Source organism: Macrobrachium rosenbergii, unplaced genomic scaffold, assembly GCF_040412425.1.
Source record: "Macrobrachium rosenbergii isolate ZJJX-2024 unplaced genomic scaffold, ASM4041242v1 171, whole genome shotgun sequence".
In the NCBI taxonomy this organism is placed as follows: domain Eukaryota; kingdom Metazoa; phylum Arthropoda; class Malacostraca; order Decapoda; family Palaemonidae; genus Macrobrachium; species Macrobrachium rosenbergii.
Window position 1 is genome coordinate 2,259,821 of NW_027100729.1, and position 22,531 is coordinate 2,282,351.

Consider the following 22,531-nt stretch of genomic DNA (forward strand, 5'->3'; position numbering starts at 1 on the left):
AGAGAGAGAGAGAGAGAGAGAGAGAGAGAGAGAGAGAGAATAATAATGGTATTAATCATTATGTAAAGGAAGAGAACATGAGATATATAAAGGAGGAGGTAGGCAAGGATGCTTCTATGAGTGTATTGAGAGAGAGAGAGAGAGAGAGAGAGAGAGAGAGAGAGAGAGAGAGAGAGAGAGAGAGAGAATAATAATGGTATTAATCATTATGTAAAGGAAGAGAGCATGAGATATATAAAGGAGGAGGTAGGCAAGGATGCTTCTATGAGTGTATTGAGAGAGAGAGAGAGAGAGAGAGAGAGAGAGAGAGAGAGAAATAATAATGGTATTAATCATTATGTAAAGGAAGAGAGCATGAGATATATAAAGGAGGAGGTAGGCAAGGATGCTTTTATGAGTGTATTGAGAGAGAGAGAGAGAGAGAGAGAGAGAGAGAGAGAGAGAGAGAGAGAATAATAATGGTATTAATCATTATGTAAAGGAAGAGAACATTAGATATATAAAGGAGGAGGTAGGCAAGGATGCTTCTATGAGTGTATTGAGAGAGAGAGAGAGAGAGAGAGAGAGAGAGAGAGAGAGAGAATAATAATGGTATTAATCATTATGTAAAGGAAGAGAACATGAGATATATAAAGGAGGAAGTAGGCAAGGATGCTTTTATGAGTGTATTGAAAGAGAGAGAGAGAGAGAGAGAGAGAGAGAGAGAGAGAGAGAGAGAGAGAGAGAGAGAGAGAGAGAGAGAGAGAGAGAGGGAATAATAATGGTATTAATCATTATGTAAAGGAAGAGAACATGAGATATATAAAGGAGGAGGTAGGCAAGGATGCTTTTATGAGAGAGAGAGAGAGAGAGAGAGAGAGAGAGAGAGAGAGAGAGAGAGAGAGAGAATAATAAGGGTATTACTCATTATGTAAAGTAAGAGAACATGAGATATATAAAGGAGGAGGTAGGCAAGGATGCTTTTATGAGAGAGAGAGAGAGAGAGAGAGAGAGAGAGAGAGAGAGAGAGAGAGAGAGAGAGAGAGAGAGAGAGAGAATAATAATGGTATTAATCATTATGTAAAGTAAGAGAACATGAGATATAAACCTTCCATTCTTCACAAAGCAGTCAAAACTTTCTTGAGGGTTGTCTCATTGCTTTCCCTCCCCGTCATATCCTGTTTCCTCTGGCCTATGAAGAGTAAGACACTTGTAGCTCCTCATGAGTGTTGGTTTTCTTTCTGTCATGATAATCCTTTACATTTTTTTTTTCAGTCACACTTTTCCACTTAGTTGTGTAGCCATTAGTTTGTCATAATAAATCAGAGTTTTGCATCATGATTCCCCATTATTTGGTGGACATTAGATGGGTTCTGTCAGCAGTTTTCCAAAAAGGTACTGTTGTCTGGCTAGATTTTCTCAAAAGTTGAGGTTAGGAGTGTTCTAAAAATTAGATAGGAGAAAAGTTACCATGCTCACAGTACTCTCTGACTAGGCCAAAATAATGAATTCAACCTCAAAAGTACTGTACCTTGAATGTAGACACTCCCTGACAGCTGGAGTGCTTGAAAGAATCACTTAGGCGCTTGTTGTGCCCTTTCATATCAGCCTAATCATTATCAAGGAAAACTTGACAGTGTTGAGGAGCCCAAAATTGTCTTATATTTTAGTGATTTGCTGTCTGTTGAATTTATTCACCATAATGCTCTTATATCAAGTTAGCGATTTAGGTAATGGGGGCCACAATCTAGGTCTCATTCACATTTGTGCAAGTAACCAGGAGTGCAGTGACATCTCAACTTAACAGATGCTTTAGGGGACTAGTCTTTCTGATCAGTAATAAAATCTATAAAGCAACAGACCCTTTCTCCTGCCTTCCTTCCTCTTCCAGTGGGCAGAGGAACAATGAACGAGCCGTCACTACTGGACTGGCGTGCGTGCAGGTGGTCTAGATGACTGAGTATCCCATCTGTAATCCAACTTGCTGAAAGTTAATCCCATGTGTAAAGACCTCAGGTTTGTATGTTACGAAAATACAAATTACTTATAAAATTTGTCATATTTATACATGAAAACTCACAGTATATGTACACAAAAAAACTAAATCAATTCCTATTAAATCAGCATACACACACACACACACACACAATCACATGATAACTACCTTATTCTAGAATTAAACTATGAGACAACTTGCTTATAGAACCACCCCTTGCCTTTTCAACACTACAACTGACCTTAGATTAACACACTCTTCTGTTACTTTTGTTCTCAAAGAGTAAAGCCTTGAAGTATTTCTGAATACCACTAGCAACAGGTCTTTAACTTTTTCAAGCTTATTGGCATAACTTCTCAACATATCTAACTGTAATACAGTCAAACTACTGTATAGTATATCAATTGTCAGTTTTCTTTAGCACAGTCCTTACCTAAATCTTACCTCTTAATAAGTGCAATTTCCTTTACTCTGATTACCAAAGCCCTATTAGGTCTTATAACTTTTAAACTTCATTTGATGTCCAGAGTTCATTAGTGTTTTTGTCCCACCCAATATCTGTCAAGGAACATTTTAAATATCACAATCTTATGTATGTGGCTGTATCACATTCATTCTGATCTTCATGTATTTAACTAGAAATTATTTGTAAACTATAAAAGATGTTTCAGTTAGGCAGTAAATCAGTGCCAGTTTAATGTCATGTTCAAGTTCAGATAAGTGACCCGCTGTATGAGTTGGATGGCGTCATGTACGACCTCTTTTATGCGGGCAGAACTAAACACACAAGGGCCTCTGTACAGGTTGTCCTTCATTCAGTCACGCCTAAAACAGAAAAAAAAACTTTTGCAACAACCAACTATTCTAAAGCACAAAAACAACAAAAGAATACTGTTTGAACACATGAAAACACAATCAAACAAAAAGAACACCACATTCCTCCACAAAAACCACTGCCTTTCCAGGAACCTACCACAATGCATTGGTGTGTTTCAGCAGTCACATATGATGTAAAGTTTATTCTGGCAGGACTAAGCAGCCACTGAATCAGCACTACCAAGGCTAGGGCAGATTGACTTCTGAAATGATGGCGGCTGTGTGTTCTTGTGCACGCTGCTTTTGCTTTGTTTAGCTGAGGGCAAAATGCAGCCAACTTTTTGGTGTTATTTTCTAAAAGGGTGCATTATTTTCAGATAGGACTTTGAGGGTGTCATTTTGATATGCTTCACACTGAAATCAACCCATGTAGGGTGGTACAGCTGTCAGTGCGCCTCACACAGTGCATTGTAGGCATTACTTGAGTTACTTTGCAGTGTCCCTTCAACCCCTAGCTGGATCCCCTTTTGTGCCTTTTAGTGTACGTCTGTTCATGTGCTCTCTTCCTTCTTACTCTCCACCATCTCCTAACAGTTGTTTCATTGTGCAACTGCTTAAAGGTTTTCCTCCTGCTACACACGTAAAAACTTTTTACTCTCAATCTCCCTTTCAACGCTGAATGACCTCAGGTCCTGGCGCTTGGCCTGTGGCCTAGATTTTATAATCCATTCCAGCACTGGAGTCATCTTGAAGCTTCCTGAATTAGGTTAGGATGTTTTGTGTCTGTTTTTGAGTTAAATGTACAGCAGTAGTTATGAAGACGTATTGCCATCCTGAAATTTTGTCAAAGATTGTCATAGCTTGGAGCAGTCCTCGTCATTAGTGTTTTTTCTGCCAATTTTTTATGGGGTTACACTTGAAGTAACTTCCTTTTTTTTTTTTTGCCTTCAGAAGTTTAAGCCTGAATTACTAGCTAGTCAAGATCTTTATCCAAGCCCCTTTTCCTGATATATCAGACCTTTCACCACTGTTTTTTACATAGACTTTTTCTAACTGATGCACAGCCTTTCTCATCACTTATCAGAATGAGTGTCAGCTTTCCAGTTTCCAAGGTCAGTCTTACAGAGTTATGAAATTTGGGGAGACTGGAAACATTCCAGCTTGGAAATTTCCAATGAGTATCAAATGTGAAGAAGTATGCAGCAGCAGTACAATGTCTTGTGAAAGAAGAAGTGCAGCACCACGGTCTTTGATCCGTCACCCACTGAGGTTCAGATGACATCAGAAGGTGTCATTATATTCCCGACCACTGATATTTCAGTGGCATCAAGTGGCTTCATTCTTAGAAAACATTCGCCAGTTTAATTTCTTGTTTTCAGTTTTCATTTTGGTTATTTTCCATTTTTGCAAGTTGTCAGCTTCAGAGTGACACCGTAAACAGCCCTGGATCGTGGAAAATCAATTTACCGTGTGTCATAAAGAAAATTTTTAATATCAGTATGGTAAGTGGTCTGTGTTTTATTCGCTGCAAAGGAGTTTTGGAATTCCCCAATATCCCCGAGGGTTATAAGATTCTTCAAACACTGGGAAACAGTATAAACAAAGCACTGTAAATGATTTAAGAGTATTGCAAGAGTAGGTCTGAATCAAAAAACGTACACTCTATAGCCTAGACCAGGGTTACATAGCTTCACAACTGTCTGTTCCTGGAACTTTGGAATCGTAACCTACCTTCCGTTTGCTTTTGGTTGTCAGCATTTATTCTCAGGCCTGTCCTAGAAAAAGGTTTGAAATCACCATACCACTGCTCTTGACCTTTTTTTTTTTTTTTTTTATTTTTGCCAAAGTTGACAGAATGTATCTGTTATTTGTATCGGTTCATTCTCTGGTTTGCAAGCATGTCTTTCTGTGGCATGTCAAGTGACAGTTGGTCATTCAAAACCCTTGGGCTGAAAGTATAAAAAAAATTGATCATGAGTAATTACTAAGAGACATTTTACATCAGGGCATAGTATTATTATACAAGTTATGGCAGTTTATGACATTCTGTTTACTATTTGCAGAGGACCTCTTACTTGTCATTGGTGTACAACTCGACTGTGGCAAGATGGGTGGACGCCTAGGAACAGGCTTTCTGTTAGCAACTTATGATTGAGGTCAGCTTTCTTCATTAAACACAGTTGTGTTTTCAATGTTCTCTAGTTAGTTATAACATCACATGGATTCCCCCACTTTTATCATTTCTAGAAAAATCAAAAGTAAGCTGAATCACATATAAAAGGCAGTTTGGCAGGTATCATTTTAACTTTAGGGCAGTAATTCAAGCAATACGTCTTTTTGTGCAATGTTTTGTGGTCTAAATGTCCAGCCTCAATGAGACCAAAAGCAATATATTTAGCCTGTTAAAATGCTGCAGTTTGATCCAGAGTAGTTGAGCTGTCTCCAAAAGAGAATGTGCAGTATGCAGTTTCTCTAACCAAATCAGATATAACCATTTCAGTTAGTGATCATTTAACATCATAAAAACCCGCTATTTTAAATGTCATGGTTTATGGAATAATGAACCTGATGAGAAAGTAGATCCCAGAATGCAAAGTAGGATAGTATTTCAAACAACTGCTTTACACAAAATATTTTAGATAAAATTGTTAACGAAACACAGTAAATAAATAAAACCGTAGTTATTGAATCAAATAAGTAAGAAGTAAGAGATAATTTGTTTGAATATGCTATTCTAAGCCAGACTACTTGATGACAAGACAGGGAAGCCGTGGTTCAAAAGCTGATAGCCTCCAATCTTTCCAAGTATAGGCTTTGTGATCACTAAGTAACTGGAGTTAGGTGTTTTTAGATAACCCGGGGAGAGGGGGCACAATCATGCAAGTAATCTTTAAGGTTTTGAATGTATTTCAGTAATTACATGAAATTGTCTTTAGTACATTTTTAAACTGGATTTTCAGTTAAAGACCAACCCCCTCTAAAACACATTAAAAAAACAATTGGACCATTGCACAACCTTGGCACCTTAGATGTAGATAGCTGAAAAAGCAGGATTTATTTTAAGCTTATATAGTGTAATTATGGGTTATAGCACCTACAAGCTTTTGTGGTTGTGCAGTGTCCAAAAACAAGCAGTAATAGTTACAAGTTTCATTTTCTGAGGTTTTTCTTGAAAGGTATCTGAATTAGTATCAATTCATGCTACATTCGTTTGCCACTTTTCATACAAATATGGCAATAAAAAGATTTGTCTGTCACTTTCCTTAAATTTGTGTTGATGTTTTTTTGAGGGACAAACTCAATTCTTGAAAACTTTTTTGAGATAGTGCGCAGTATATTTGCCACATTTTCACGATGAGAGATTTGGTATGGGAGAGTTTGATAACTGAATTTCTGCTGTGCCATCAGCCTTGTATTTACTTGCTCGCAAAGTATCAGAGTCCTGTTTCTGTTGAGGAGCTGATATGGTGCATTGGCCAGCACTTCCTTCTGTTCACGTTTCTGTAAAATTGCTGAATGGTTTTCATTCTTGTTGGTTGGAGACGTTGCTTTATTAAGAGTTGTGTACCATTGCTATATCCTTCATTATTATTATTATTATTATTATTATTATTATTATTATTATTATTATTATTATTATTATTATTATTATTATTATTATTATTATTATTATACAAGAGGTGAACCATATTCACATGGAACAGGCCGACAGGTGTCATTGACTTGAAATTCAGGCTTCCAAAGAATATTATGGTGTTCAGTAGAAAGAAGTAATAGAAGATGAAGGGAAATACAAAAAGAATGGATCACTTATAGAAAAAGAAAAAATAAATTAACAAATTAAGAGTTGTTATTTTTGTGTACATTTGTCTCTTTATTGATTTGGGTCCTAAACTGAATCAAAATTGCTCTCTTACTTTGCAAGTTTGCGTGATGAAGTGAATGGCCTTTTTATTTCCATGTGAATGGTTGCCTAGTGTGAAGAATAGTATTAAAGTGAAATCTGTGCTTAATTAAACTTCAACTTTGAGATTTAAATGCACAAAAGGAAGGTGTTGAACATTTTGAAAGCCTCTTTTTGTATTACAGATCCCCATCCATGAAGAACCAGCTGGACAAAAATGTCTCAAGATGGTTTTATTTTCAAGGCTGAAGTTTTTCAACCGTAATCAAGTGGACACAGTTTCCTCTAAAAACTCTCCAGACTAGGAACAACTGCAGAGACTTCTTCTAATGTTGCTTGCTGTGGAGTTGAACATAATGATGTGTATGCATAAAAGCTTTTATGTAGAATTATGCATTAACTAGAAATGATTTTGACATTGCCCAGAAAAGGCTTGAAATCAGGGTTCCAAAACGTAGAGATATTTACACCAGTGGGCCCTTTCTACTTTCATTTTCACTACAAATGCGAAATTCATTCCATGGCTATTTGGCAACTAGCCTATTCTGTTTAAAATTTCACATCTTATCAGAATGGAAAGGATTTATGGTAAATTTTGCACTCTCTTAAAAAGTTTCAATTGCCGAATTAAGTTGTGTCCTGCATTCAACTCTCAAAATCAAATGTATCTTTAGTGGTTCTCCAACTTTCAATCCAACAGTATGTGTAAAGTATCAGAAACAATGTGAAATCTTCATTTTCTATTAAGCCAGTTATTATATTTTGAAGGAGTTGCAACATATTAAGTGAGGTCTGATATAGTGAGAGTTAATGTCAACTCAGTGGTTTGGTTCAGCTATATATAGTCTTATTAGTAATACTAAACAATGAAACCATTGATTTAATTCTGTTAAGGGTATAAGTTGAAGAGGGTGGTCTACTTAACTTTATACTCAATTCTTGTTGAAATTAGATATATTAATTGTAATCAGTTTTATAAATCAGTTTTTTATCGCTTTACAAACATAATTTAATATTGAATGAACCTGTGTTCTGTAAATGCTAGATATTGTCATATATCCCGCATGTTTTGTCACTAATTATGAATATTGTATTTGATGTAAAATTGGGATTCATTATTGTAGTATAGAGATAAATTTAATTTTGTACCAAGGTTGATTTTTGCAGCTATTTACCAGATGGCAGTCTTGAACAGCTGATGTACTTGACCTAAAACCTTTTGAGGTCACATGGCATGTTTTTCACATTAGTTTTTCTTTAGCTTGAGATGCAAACCTGCAAATAAGTATATTCATATTTTCATTTAACTCCAGTTAAAATGTAAGGCCTCACATGACAAGAGAGAGGCAGTATGTAGCTTTTTATTGTCTCACCCTCAACCTGTAAAACATTCTAGCCTCCTTCACTCCCATGGCAAATCGGAAATGGCCTTTTTTTTAGTATATACAGTATTTTGTATTTACTCGGTCTTTGTATGGTTGTTATCAAGTTGTCTGGAGAATAATTGACCTCATTGTGTGGGATTTTGTTTCTATTAGGCGTATGGTCATATAGAACAGTAATTTAGTAATTGTTGTACATGGAGAATTACATGCGTAAGAAAGTTTGTACACTTGGATCATAAATTAGAAGTCTTCAGCTTTACCATGTTGTGTGTGTTTGTGGGTGATAAGTTTCTTATCCGTTAACTGTTTCATGAAGCCGCCTGCCCTTCTGGGACCCCCTAGATCAGTGGTTCTCAATGTGGGAGCTGTCAGCAATTTCCAGGAGAGACGTGAGCCCTAGGGAAAATTAAAAAATTCTCTAATTATATTTGTTATTCTCTTAACAAGAGTGAGGGTCTAATATTCAGAAGTATATAAAAAAATGCAAACCTATTGCCTTGTACTGTTAGTTTCCTATAGTCAGCTACTCTAGTTAGACTCTTTGGGCTTACCATGTTTTGTAATTATTTGCCTTTCTCCCTATCCCTCGAAACCCCTTCTCTATCTTTTTTCATTTTCCTTTAAATCTGGGAAGGAATTTTACTCATAGATGTACAGAAATACTTTTGTACTTTACAACTTAAACTGTCCTATTTAGATTATAAGTATCCCTAATGATTCACTTACATTTTGATTCTCTGAAGTGACACTTAAAAGTGTCCTACACAAACAGGCAAGTGGTTTTTTCAAGTTTGTTTCAAGATCAAGAAGCCTTCCCTTCACAAACTTCCAGTACGAAATGGCTATTCTTATCAAGAACAGATATCCTGTGCAATCATTTTACATTCCTTGAAGACTACACCAAGCATCAAACTGCTGTTGTACACTCTTGCATGGACAAATTTCATTCTCCCAATAACGACATTAATCTTGGCAGCAATCTCTTAGAAACTCAAAGAACTATAAGACTTGTGATCTATACTAAGTACCATCGTTACTTGTGGGTCCTAATTCTGTCTTCTCTACTTTCGTTTGGATATTCAAGAAATAAACACACACTGATCAGAGTAAACCTGTCTATATTCTCCAAAAAAAAAAAAAAAATGCTCTATGTTGGTGTGACTGATTTTACATAAATTTGGCGAGGAAGCCAAACACGGGGCTTTCTAAAGAGGGAGTTGGAGTGGCTGTACAGTACGGTGGAAGACGGGGTGGGAATGGAGGTGAAGTAAAAGGCTGAAAAGTGGGTGTGGGTAGGGGTCAAAGGAATATTGCAAACAACCATTAGTAATGCCTACAGTGCGCCATGTTAGGTGCACAGATGGCGCTACCCCCTACAGGGACATTACCAGAATTGAAAAACAGAGTAAATTAAAATAAAAATCATATCATATGCCAATTTCATCACACTAAAACTAGCACGGATTTCCATATAAAATGAACCGTTCCATTCAATGAATTCAGATTTAACTCTGATTATAATAATATGCCATGAAACTAGTTCAATCAACATTAAATTCCAAAAGAGGAATTTAGCCACTGCCGAGGTTTCACCACACAGTACAAAGAATCCTCACATCTACATAAAAGTAAAACCCTCTACAGTAATTAGTATGTCACATCTGAATATGAATTGAATTCCTATACAAATTATACAAAGAATATTCTGAATCCTGGGCACCACACAGAACTACAAACTCTTAGTTTTGTAGACCACATTCTTGTCTACAAAACCTGACAAAGTTTTTCTTGAGGGTGCAAGTGTAATCCTTCCTGGACCAAAAATATCTAACATTGCTGCCTTTTCCACTGACATTATTTAACATTTTAGTCTGTATTTAGTTTTCCACAGAATTCTTACCCAAAAGTTCTACCAGCACGTTTTACTACAGACTACCTACTAGTGCCAAATATCATCAGCTTTCAGATACTTCTAAAAGTCCCATAAATGAAGTTTTCATAATAAAACTAATATTGTAATACTTACTTGAACACCTGAATTAGCCCTTAATCCCACTAGCCCAAACAACTCTCAACTACCCATCCCAATATAGTGGAAATTTTAACAGCCAGCGTTACCAATGCTGCAGGTAAAATCTTGTCACTTGAGCTACCGTAACAAACGATTGGCAACATTGACACAGGTGTGAGCCGACACGCCCCATTTTCGTCAATTGCTTTATTCAAGGTCAAAATTGATGTGGGGAAGGAGGGTGGGAATCATTCAGGTGCTCAGGTAAGTATTACAATATTAGTTTTATTATGAAAACTTCATATTGCAATACACTTCCTGAACACCTGAATTAGCCCGACTAACAACATTTAGAGGAGGAGGGATCAAAACTAGTGCACGCCCCTTTGACAACTGCAGAGGTGGTACCTCACCAATCTGCTCTGCATAAGATATCCACTTAGCCAAACACCCACCATATCAATCAATGGTTTCGGTGAAGAGACATGTTGGAGAGTACTTTGATCGAGTCAGGTCAGTACTCTCGGCTAGGATACCTATCTAGTTAAACACTCACCTTATCAATCGCTGCTTTTGGTGATGAGACATGATGGAAAGTACTTTGATCGCCCGTCAGGTCCGTACTGTCTCAGTCCGTCGACCCCCCATGTGGTTCTTCAGAACCTCTCATGTATGGAGGAGTATGGTGACCTCCCATGTGGCTATTCATAGCCTCTCATGTATGGAGGGAAATAAAGCAGTGTGCCGAGCCGCTGATCCTTCGGATAAGCTCCGACGATCGACGAGCGAAGAAGTATCTCGGTGCTGACGAAATAGCCTAGCCTACTAGAGTACCCCCTTGGACTCTCGTAGGGAAACTATCAAAGACTAAGATACTTAAAACGTACTAAACCTAAGTTCATGTGATTATATTATCACTGTTGCCTAAGAATTCTAAAGACTAAAAGGAATTCCTCTATCTGGTTAGCCTAAGAATCTATTCACTATGCGAATACCGCATCAGCTAAGTAAACGCCCCTAGATAATAGACTTCGCCGCTAACTCGGCCTAAGAGAATAACCCTCCGCACTAAGCGAATACCACCTCAGCTAAATGAACGCACCTTAGATAATAGACTTCGCCACTACACGTGCAAAATAGTGCGACATCTCATGATCTCAGAGTCATTGGTGTTGCTACTGTTGTTACTACTACAACTATAAACTGAAGTTTGATGTTTGACGCGCGTTCTCACATTCAAACGGTTTGTGGACAATGAAGCCCCGCCCACAAAGTCAGGCTCGAACAGACTTTCTTCAATCCGTTCGACAATGTGTTCTACAACCAAATACCCCATTCACACGTTCGGACATCACTTCAAACACAGGTCTGCGAACCGCGTTCGACGAACCGTTTGACCGTGTAAACCCCCCCTTAAGAGAATAACCCTCCGAACCTCCACATTAATACCCCCTCAGCTAAATGAACGCACCCTACATAATAGACTTCGCCGCTAAACGCTGTGAGGCGGATTGAACATCACTAAGTAAAATGAGTAAACACTGAGACGGACTTTCAAGCAGCTGCTTCCAGAATAGACGGCAGTAAATAATTCCTGGGAAAAGGAAGATGAATTGGACATACTCCGAATACTGTGCGGTCGGGAAAATATAGAGCTGAAGGCGACGAAGAACAACCCTGAGAAGCCCTCCGAAGTAACTAATCACATCCTCTGACAGTGGACGGGAAGGATTCGAGGAGACACAAGTGTGTGCGGGAGTGGAAGGAGTTTCGCAACCCTTGATAAACAGACTTTAATGCTCCCCCCGGACATAAAGGTATCTCCGCTGGATCACCAGTAATGAACACTTGCAGTTTTAACCTCAGACTCTTTCGTCGCCGCAAATTCCGGAAGACAGACAAATATGTATCATTCTCGCACAGGAACCCAACCTAGAAACTGCCTGAAGCTAACCCAAGCCTTTAGCTGAAGCTAAAGCCGTAAGAAAAGGCAACTTCTCAGTGTCTTAACGTTATAGTTTCAATAGGTTAAAAGGCAGGGGAAAGCAAGATAAATATTGAAATACTTCCAATGAGTCCCAATAAGGGCGCCCGAGTCGGCAAAAACAGGACGTTCAATCTTACAAGAACTTAATCAACGATTATCCTACTACCTGAAACTTCAGGAATGTGAAAACTAAATATACCGCTAATCGTTGAGCGGTAGTCAGCAATGGCCGAATATGAAAGACTTGATTTTCCGGAGGAATAAAGGAAAATCCGCTATTTGGCTATGGAAGGTCAAGAGATGGAATGACCTTCCTTACGACACTAACTTCTATACCATTTCTAGCTGAACCTGGTAAGGCTTACGGGTTGACTTAATCTAAAAGAAAACTATTTAGGCACAGTTTTAGGGAGTCCGGACTATTTCGTGGCTCTCTCTACAGTTGCCTTGCAACTAGGTCCACCATGCGAGGGTTTGGAAAATAATAGAAAGAATGCGGTCGTCTGAGTAGTTTCGCATTGGTAGGGACAACGGAACTTCCGTAAGGAGCTCTAGGAGTTCCGGAAACCAAGCGGGTTATGGCGAGCTATTAGAGTCCAGGTCGTCTTGACACTCTCCCGTGATTCCCCTATTACTTGATTAATGAGACCGGATGGAAGAAAGGCGTACACTTGCAAGTGATTCCAACTTGTAAAGTCACCTTGGTGACTATTGAAATGGGGATACTATTAGAGAAATAATCCAGAAGACGATGGTTTAATCATGTCGCGAATAAGTCGACAGTTGCTGGTCACTTCCGGAGAACCTGACTATTACTTCCAGAGTCAAAGTCCACTCTCCCCCCCAATACCTGAACGAGAGCGACCTAGCGAATCTGCCCGTACTTTGAGACTCCCGATATAAATTGGGGAAGAAGAGACACTTTCATTCTTCGCACCCTCTCAGGACTATGTGCTATAGTATAGTATTGAGTTCTGTGAGCCTGTTCCCCTCCGAGTTCTTCAGATACGACACGGCAATTACGCTGTCGCTAAACATAGCCACTACTCTGTAGTGCACTAAGACTGAGAACAACTGAGGGCTTCCTTTACAGCATTGATTTTCCCGAAGATTTATTGACTACTCTCGTTCCGAGGCCTGGATTCCTCCAAGGTTGATTCCCAACCTTGATCTGAGGCATCTGTGTACAGATGAACGTCAGGAAGAGGGGAGTCGATAGACCTTTCCCCTGTCAGATGCATTTCTGACTACCATAAACGATCCAACAGGCAAGAATCGCTCCCGACTATAACAGCGTTCTTGTTGTGGAAGTCCCAGCGATTCCTGAGACATACCTGAAGAGAGAGCGCATTCGGACATGAGACCCTGGAATTAAAAGAGAGAGAGAGAGAGAGAGAGAGAGAGAGAGAGAGAGAGAGAGAGAGAGAGAGACATTCTCCCTAAGAAGCTTCTCCAAGCTGGTAATGGCCGTTCCCTGTTGGACAGGAACCCTTCTATCTGTGAAGGACCGATTGGACTCTAGAATCTCTAGGGTTGTGAAAACCCTCAGAGGAAGAGAGAGAATCTGCTTACCTGAATATGTTAAGAATTCCATAGAATTCCCTCGCTCTTACTAGCTCCTCTGGAGAGGAGGCCAGTTAAACGATCGTCTAGATACTTCAACACTCTAGATCGTTTAGATACTTCAACACTATATCCTCGACGATGCATAATTGCCGACATCGGAGACATGAGTCAGAAGAAACCATGTTCGTCATACTGGCTACGTCATCATCTTTGAACAAGAATTAGCTAAGGCTAATGGTGTTCTAAGCAATCCCTCTTATGAACGTCCGGATACTGAGGGGGAAGATGACCAAGATAGAAATTTCGACTTTCCTGCTCCAAACATCGTAGACGAAGCCAAAGCTTTCGCCTGGTGAGCCAAACCCCTCGAGATAAATTTATCAGGCTGCCAACAGCCACGGATCCGAAGGGACATAACCGTCACTCTTTAGAACCCGCATTATAATAACTTGAAACGCATCCAGAAAAAATGCGCAAGAGCCTCAGTCTGATTGCGCAACACATACCCCCAAGCACCTGCTTCGCTAAGAGAAGTCCCTACAAGCTGAAACGACGCTGGAGACAAACAGGAATGCCTCAACCGATTCGTTGAGGGGCAACCTGACAACTGCCGAAGGATTACCTCGAACTGCGTAAATTGTCCTACTCGGAGAGAGAAGAGAAGAGTGCTGTCTATTAGAAACAACTACCGATGCTAAGCGAACATCCCCTTCTTCCAAAGCCTGGCTAACCCGATCGAACCAAACCAGCCAACACGAAAAAGAGGCAGGAGCTGGTTTAGTGTCATAAAAACCTCAAAATCGGGAGGTCCGGAGCTCTTGCTTGAGGGTAAGATGAAGTAACATACTCAAGCCCGTGTCTGTAATCGTACTGCTGGCAAGAGGACATTCTAAGTCCGCCAGAATCTCCTGCACCTACTGTTACGACCTTTGTTAGGCCGCAGTGCAAGTTCTTTTGCACAAAAGGAGAGAGGGCAGTGATGGTAAGAATAATATCCAGTAATACTCAGTCAGCGGAGACGAAAACACACAGGAAAACTCAACAATATTTATTAACAAACTAAGCAATAAATTATGTCAGCCTTGTTACTACTGAGGACAAATACAAGTCCTTAAATAAATCCCGTGGGATTACCTAACAGCTAAAACTAAACCCTAAACAGAAACATTGAGAAATATACTGAGTAAATTAACAAAAATGGGCCCAATACCAATACCTAATACTGAATAAGTTAGGAAGGAAGGTCAAGAGCAACAGAGAGAAATATCTCCTACCTAGGTTTATAAAACTAACTTAAAATTATCAATAACAGCAATACACAATATACACAAAGATAATACCTAATATCCAATGTTCTCAAAATTGTAACACTATACATATACAATTCAAGAGATATATATAAACATATAGATACTAAAGTGCCTTAAAGTTCTAAGATTATCCTAGCCAATAGTTCAAAATCGCTGCAAAGCCACGAAGGTACACACACTGGCAGAGTTAATGATAATAATCATAATAAATAAAAGGCAATAAAGAAAGCCAACAGTCTAGGAAGACTCGCTATACGAAAATATATCAAAATAAATTGGACGAGCTTCTCACACTAGATAAGGGATGAATGGATCCACGAATGATTCAGGATGAACAGCCTCGCCTTACTGAGGGCTGAAATACAGGGGAGCCGTGATCTCTAACTCAGCTTTCAGAGGGGCGTACGGCTACACAGGTCACCAAATACTATGGAGGAGGAGTCCGTCGTGCTCCCAACCACAAACATAAGGGAATTTCCCTACCTGGTAGCAGCCGCCCTACTTGCACCTTCACGGGTCTCAATGCCCCCACAGCTGCAGCTCAAAAGGACGTCGCAGAGGAACACAGCGATGACCCCCTCCCACGTCCACTCTGTCGGGATCCAGCGCCGATAACAGAGCCCGCGGGAAAGAACACACTGTAAGGGGAAAGTCACCGCAGATGGCAGAAATGCCCCTGCGCCTCCAACACTGACGGCGACAGATCCTTTGAAGAGCGATAAAATAAAGATTTGCCAGCTGCACATCCAAACGGGGAGAAAAGCGAGCCCGAACTGTTCTCTAGAAAGACACGCTCGCACCGAACGTCAACACTCCATCTCCAGTCACTCGCCGTTCAGCAAAATAAACAAAAGAAACAAGCGTTAATAAAGCACTTATAAACTTTAAACGAGTGGGGAGGAGGTTTAAACTGCACTTCACTCTGAACTTGACGGATAAACAAAAATAAACTGAAACCTTACAAACTAAATTTCCTTACGCTAATTATACATATAACAAAATGTAACAAAAAGCAGTAACAAGGCTGATTAAAGAAAGCAAAAGCAATGCCAATTACGTTAATACATGATACCTACGGATAAGAATCCTAATCCGCAATGTCCGAACGGTCTAAGACCGACAAAGGAGGCGGCACTGGACGAAGCCCCGCACAGCGATTAAGCGTCCGCAATCGGACCAGCCTAACCAGAATGCTGCGCACCCGCACCTAATCGGGTACCCGGAGCTGAATCCGTATTGTTGGACCCGTCGGGAAGAGAAGGCAAAACCGATAAAACCCCGGAGCCGATTCCCCATTATTACCAAGGGGAAGACGAGTGAGAGTAGCCAAACCAACATTGTTAAATCTTGGGGGAGGATGCGCAAACGAAACCGCTGTAGAGGGATGGAAGAAGATGAAGGAGAGAGAATGAAAGAGGTAGAAGCTAGCCTGAGTTACCGCCACGGAAAATGCAGGCGATGAAAGCCGCGGACCGCTCAAAGAAGGTATTGCACGCTCTGCCAAAACCGCGGAGCGCAAACCCGAACTGGAATCGACGGGAAAACCCTGTGAAATACCTGATGCTATCGGGACAACCGCATGAAGCGGAAGCAAGGGGTTGCGCATATCCGAAGGGATGGAACAAGAGACCCCTGTGGCCAAAATCTGCTGAAAATAACAATTTTTAAAAGTAAATTGTATTTTTCCTAACTATACAAACCCTAGGTCCTTTACACTTTATGCCCACCTCATGCCACCCCTCAATCTGTACCTGGGCCGAAAGGCAAACTGGAATGTTTACACCCGGGCAGGCGGGTATCCCCGCCTACCAGGGGTTGGGGAGCTTGGAAGAGGTCTAGGGCTAGGAGCACGACAGGTCCGAGCGGTCGCACCCTCCACTGCACTTGCACTAACAACGGCACTAACACTTGTACTTTTTAGATCTCTCATTGTCGACCACATATTATCCCTGTCTTCTGCGAGGGATTTTACCTGTTGGCCCAGGGCCTGAATGGCCGCCATCATATCTTTAAGTGTTGGGTCTTTATCTGTTTCAGTAGGGGGTTCAGAAACTACCACTACGGGAGAAGGATCAATAGGGTAGTTAGCAAGTGGCAAAGAATTAACTATTCCCTGGCTATCCCTAGAAGAGCGAGACATAGTACTCTTGGCTCTTCTGAGCCGGTCCCTTTCAAGCTTTCTCACATACCGACTATAATCAATCCATTCCCGTTCAGATAGACCCAAACATTCATCACACCTATCGTCCAACTCACAACTTTTACCCCTACACTTCACACATACTGAGTGGGGATCCAAGGAGGCTTTAGCAAGCCGGGTCTTACATCCCCTCACACACATTCTCACACTCGATGAAGAGTCAGACATGTTATAAGAAAATTCCAAAGAGAGATCCAAAAACGAGCGAAAGCCAAAGCCAAAGTGTACTTCACCAAAATAAGCTGCGAAAAACACGGGCTACGAGCGAAATTCCAACGATGTTACCGGCAAGGCGGCAGGGAAGAAATGAGGAATAGTTGGAATGGCTCCAGGTACCTGGGTAGAGGGCGCACAGGTGGATCACCTGACTACCGATCGGCGATTGCTGCGAGTTTTTTGAAATTCTGCCGTGACGTCAGGGACTTAAGCTATATATATAACTACCAGGTAAGTTAGATGTTTAAAAATTACAGTATTACTTATAAACATATCCTTATTAACAAATCAAAGGCCAGGAATAGAAAATGCAAGACACCAGCATAAGAATTTTGTGGGGCAACAGCAGGAAGGGTACAGTATACAGCGACCCCCCATTTTTACGCATTTCATTTTGTTGCAGATTTTTGTGGAACACAACATTCACTTGTCTGGGGGGGGGAAACTTCATTTGCAGATTTTTCTTTGAGGCATATCTCTAAAATTATCATTAGTTCACTTTGTTCTTAGATCAGCATTGTGTATTCACTAATTACTGTAATTTTTCATTAAAATGTATGTATATTGAGAGAGAGAGAGAGAGAGAGAGAGAGAGAGAGAGAGAGAGAGAGAGAGAGAGAGAACAAGGATTTCTTAATAAGTGTATGGGAGATGGTGAGGACTAACCACAAATAACGTAAACCAAGAACTTACTGAAGTAAATAATTTTTCTATCATAAGCGTATTTGTACGTAATCACAAAAATACTAACACGACGTAACAAACCTAGCATTCCATCTGGAGGTACATATCCCATCACTCTGAACTACCCATGTATTTTAGATATGCTCTATACAGTAGTACAGTATTATGCTAAAATACATACCTGTACAGTAAATATAATTTCAAAATCATCTTACAACAAAGGAAAATATCAATATTCAATATGTAAAATGTACGCCCAGCATTACAGTATGCACAGAACGATGAGCAAAGTTATGTAGGTCAAAGAAAACTTGTGTCTCTGAATGTCAGGGGATACTTGAGAGTAACAGTTGTATGCTGGTACTTAATTTTGCAACATGACTTGGAAATGATATTAGGGTGTTCTGGGATGATAGTTTGAGGTATATTTTTGTTTGAACTGTCACCTTTGGCGATGAGCTGTTAAAATAGGCAGTTATAATGTTTTAGGGGTGTATATAGCCTACTTAAGAGTAACAGTAGTAGAGAGTACTGTAATGTAAGGTTACTTTGGGTGTTTTGGGATGATAGTTTGAGGTGTATTTTTTGTTTGAAATTATATTAAATTGTTTTATTATGATAATTTAAGGTATAGCATATTTTTGTTTGAACTATCACATTAAGCAGTGAAATGTTAAAATATGCAGTTATAAGCATTTTCGTTTAAGGGGTATTGTGGCGGAATTCAAACCCACAAACAAAACAACAAACAACACTCACCCTGATCTTCGGTTGCTGGAGATGGATAAAGGCTGCCGTAACAACCACAACCGCAAACAACCACAAACACAACAAGGAAATACAAAAAAAAGAAACAGAACACACACAAAATAAACAGCACACCAACAAGAAAACCAACAACTCCCGGAAAAGCATACGACAAAACTGTCCCACACAAGAACCACTGACCGGCACTAGCTCTGACTAAAGATTCAGTCCAAAACCGAAAAATACTTCACATATTCCACACACAAACTAACGACCTCATCCCTCTTCCAACAACCGAAGCACTCACTACCGACAATTACACTCTCTCTCTCTCTCTCTCTCTCTCTCTCTCTCTCTCTCTCTCACAAAATGTTGGGAAATGCTAAATACAAACAAATTTATTCATCCCTCTATAGTATAAGGTACAGTATTTGGCAGTTACAAGCATTTCTAGAGGGAATTTTTCATTTCCGCAGTAGGTTCTGAAACCTATCCCCATGTAAAAATGGGAGAGCACTGTACAGCAAATGCTTAATTATATGTGATCCAGTTATACATAACACCATAGTATCCACAGATGCCTTAGACAATAAGAAGAAAAAATAGTAAAGGTGAATTGAGTAGTAATTTCAAGAGGGATGAAAGTTTTCAAATTAGTTTCACTGATTGTTACTGCAGACACAATACATGAGTAGCTGTTAAGACCAGCAACACTGATGACAGTCTTGGAAGGTTAAATGTGCTGCTACATTTCCTCAAATGTGACACATTTTTATCAGAGTCATACAAACCAGAGCTTTTTATGAAGGAGTATCTTTCAGAGCAAGTTGGAAATGGGTTAACTGGTGGTTAAGAAGAGTGAGTAAGGGAATTCGCTCACTAACATGCCATCACCAAGCATGTATAGCGTCATTGATTCAAAAAGGGCTTGGATGAACCCTAAGTTTCAGAGACAATACAAGGCTAATAAACCAACGGGTTTTGTTTTATTGTCAGCCCCTCTCTCCCCTTGCTAGAGAGAGGGGAAGGGCTTGCATCTATTAATCTACAGACTTACAGATTATAGACAGGGTACAGTACTCAGTTATGTAGCTCACATGCATTGCATGCCTGTCCAGCACAACAGTTTGCCAACCGTCCTTCTAAACTACAGGCAAGGAAGGGTATAAAAAGAGAAAGGGAGAAGGCCAGTCATTCACTCACTCTCTCTCTTTGCAACCGAACACCTTAGGTGAGATGCTACCTGTCCTTCTAGGGGAGCTGGGTGAGCTACACAACTTGTTCAGCAACCACCAAGTGACCCAAGGAAAAAGTGTCCATGGACCCATGGGCAAGGTCCCAAAGGTAGAAAGATGTGAATATGGTTTTTCGTGACCACACTCCTGTCCTTAGTGAGGTCTGCTCAGAATGTACTCCTGTCCACTTCATCAGACGTAGAGTACATTTGCTTGACTGTCTCATGAAGCCAGAAAGATATCTAATTTTTGAACAATTTTTTCTTAGTTGGGCCATTACTAACAAAAAGTCGTCGAAACTAAGGTTTAAGATGTTGAGTTCTCTTAAGATAGTACTGCAGCACTCTAACTGGACACAGTTTTATTTCATCACAATCACTACCAACCAGGTCCTTTAGGGAGGGGACTGAAAGAGACTCGAGTGGTAGCACTGAAGGCCATGTGGCTCGCCAACTCTCTTGTCCATGCCCTCTCTTCCCGGTCATGCAAAGCAAAGGAAGGAGTACAACCAGGAACACAGTCTTGAGGGTCAGATTCCTGTCCGAAGACTCTCATAAGGGAGGTCAAGACTGTTCAAAGCTTCTCATCAGCATGTAGATCTCTCATGAGGAAAGGGGATCGATGTCCTTAAAGAGAAGGACTTGGGGAGGGCAGCTGAACATATGGGATGTTCAACTGTCTTCTATATCTCGACAAGCTGAGACAGAGAGAAGCCTCTCTTGGCAAGGCAGGATGAGGAAGTCCGCTACCTGCTGCAGAATAGCTCCTACCAGATGGTAGAGATACTAGGTCTGGATATCACTCGAGTCTGAAGGGTAGACTTTAGTTGCAGCATGCCCAGATACTTACGCTCTGCTTGGGTGTGAGATCAGACTTCTCAAAATTGAATGGGATTGTCAGGTCACAACAAAATTCGAGAAGTCCGTCTCCATACCAAAGCAACTGGAGGAGAGTTATTCAAAAGTCCAATGAAACCATGAAGTTGAACTCTCCGATGGGATGTAGTAGTGATTGTACCGCTTCCATCTTGAATTGAGTCTGGTGAATGAATCGGTTCAGGGGAAGATGGTCTATGACAGGTCTCCACACTGATCGTCTTCTCTGTGAGAAAAAAACAGCTGTAAAACGCCCCAAAGACCGATCTGTCCCGACTTCTACAGCACCTTCTTCAGCATCGCCTTCACATCTTCCATAAGGTGAGGTTTGTCAGTGGACTGGAATGTTGGTGAGGGGCGGAGGAGAATGCGAAGGTTTCTGCTCCGTATCACTGCCATGTTGCCCAATGGCTCGGCAAGCACCCCCTCATCAATGGGAGCACGTGGGGAAGGAATGTCTTACCAGAGTCCTTCCCCTTCTTCTTACCCTTGCCCCCTTTCTCAGGCTGGGTGGGGAGATGAACGGAACGCTGCTGTGAACCCTTCCTAGCAGGGATAGAAGAAGACTGAGTGTGCTTGTGTGGACCCTTGGAAGTCTGGGACTTCCTAGGATGCAAAAAGCAAGAGCCAGCCTGACCAGAAAGGTTGGCTGCAGTGTCACGTGAAGACCTGGAGGTCTTGGCCACTGCCTGGTGAACAAGCAGGTCATTATTTTCAATCCTTAGCCTGTCCACTGTGGCATCCACTTCTCTTGTGAAGAGGGAAGCAGATCCCAGTGCTAGTCCGTTCCTGACTGCCAATGCTGACTCAGAACCAACAAACCTGGTGACCTGAGTTAAGACAGTGTCTCTACTCTTGAGCGGCAGGTTTGCCCACATTGTCTGGTGGGCTAGGTAGGAATGGCTGTACCTACAGACAACATCAGCCTCCTGAATGTGGCTTCCTCCTCGGAATTACAAGAACCCAAAAAAGGAAGATGCTATCTTGGCTACCACAAAGGACCAGAAGTCTATCCTGGAGACCATCTGGAATGCTGTGATAGCAGTCGATTCCACTGCTACTGCCTCCTGCTGTGAAAAGGTAACTCCTTCTGCACGGAGGCAGTCCAGCAGCAGACCCGGGCACATCCGAACCAGGTCTGGGTCAATATGTGTAGTCAGCAAAGACCTTACCAAGGTATTGTAGCATCTCCCCTGGCAAGCGAGAGGCTGAGGAAGTATCTTGCATGAGCAGCAAGATGTAAGTGAATTGTCCTGCCAAGACACAAGAGAAATCACCTGGTCAAAGACCCCTTTAGCAAGTCACAACCATCGACAGTTTGGTTTCCTTTTGGGGTCCCCAAAAATATTCGATGGCTGACAAAAAGTCCATGGGGTAAACCATGGTCTCTTCCTAGAGATTGTTAAACTGCTGTATCGAACGGACGATGTCCGAATAATTCCTCTGCAACTCGGGGGTGTCCAAGTCCTGGGGCATAGGGCCCTCAAGCCCTTCCAGGTCACAGTCTTCCTGGGTTACTCACTCTGCAGGAGAGGGACACTCACCAGTCCCCTGGTGATATCTCTACCACTTGAGGATACAACTGGTCCAGTCCGAGGACCAAACCCAGAGTGTATGCTT

At 40.9% G+C, this 22,531-nt stretch overlaps 1 protein-coding gene and 1 long non-coding RNA gene across 3 annotated transcripts in view; one reads left to right on the plus strand and one right to left on the minus strand.

The window, feature by feature from the left end:
* LOC136838168 (uncharacterized) overlaps positions 1–22,531 on the plus strand; it is an 864,161-nt gene that overhangs the window by 225,121 nt on the left and 616,509 nt on the right. The window lies entirely within an intron of this gene.
* The window catches only part of LOC136838197 (uncharacterized), a 35,706-nt gene continuing 18,032 nt past the window's right edge, over positions 4,858–22,531 (minus strand). Inside the window, exons 3-4 of one of the 2 annotated variants that reach the window (XR_010852891.1) lie at positions 8,341–8,476; positions 4,858–5,034 (exon numbers count right to left, since the gene is read on the minus strand). This is a non-coding gene — a long non-coding RNA (uncharacterized lncRNA). Of the gene's footprint in view, positions 5,035–7,874; positions 8,477–22,531 lie in introns of those variants that run through there. The other variant, XR_010852890.1, reaches the window with a different exon arrangement.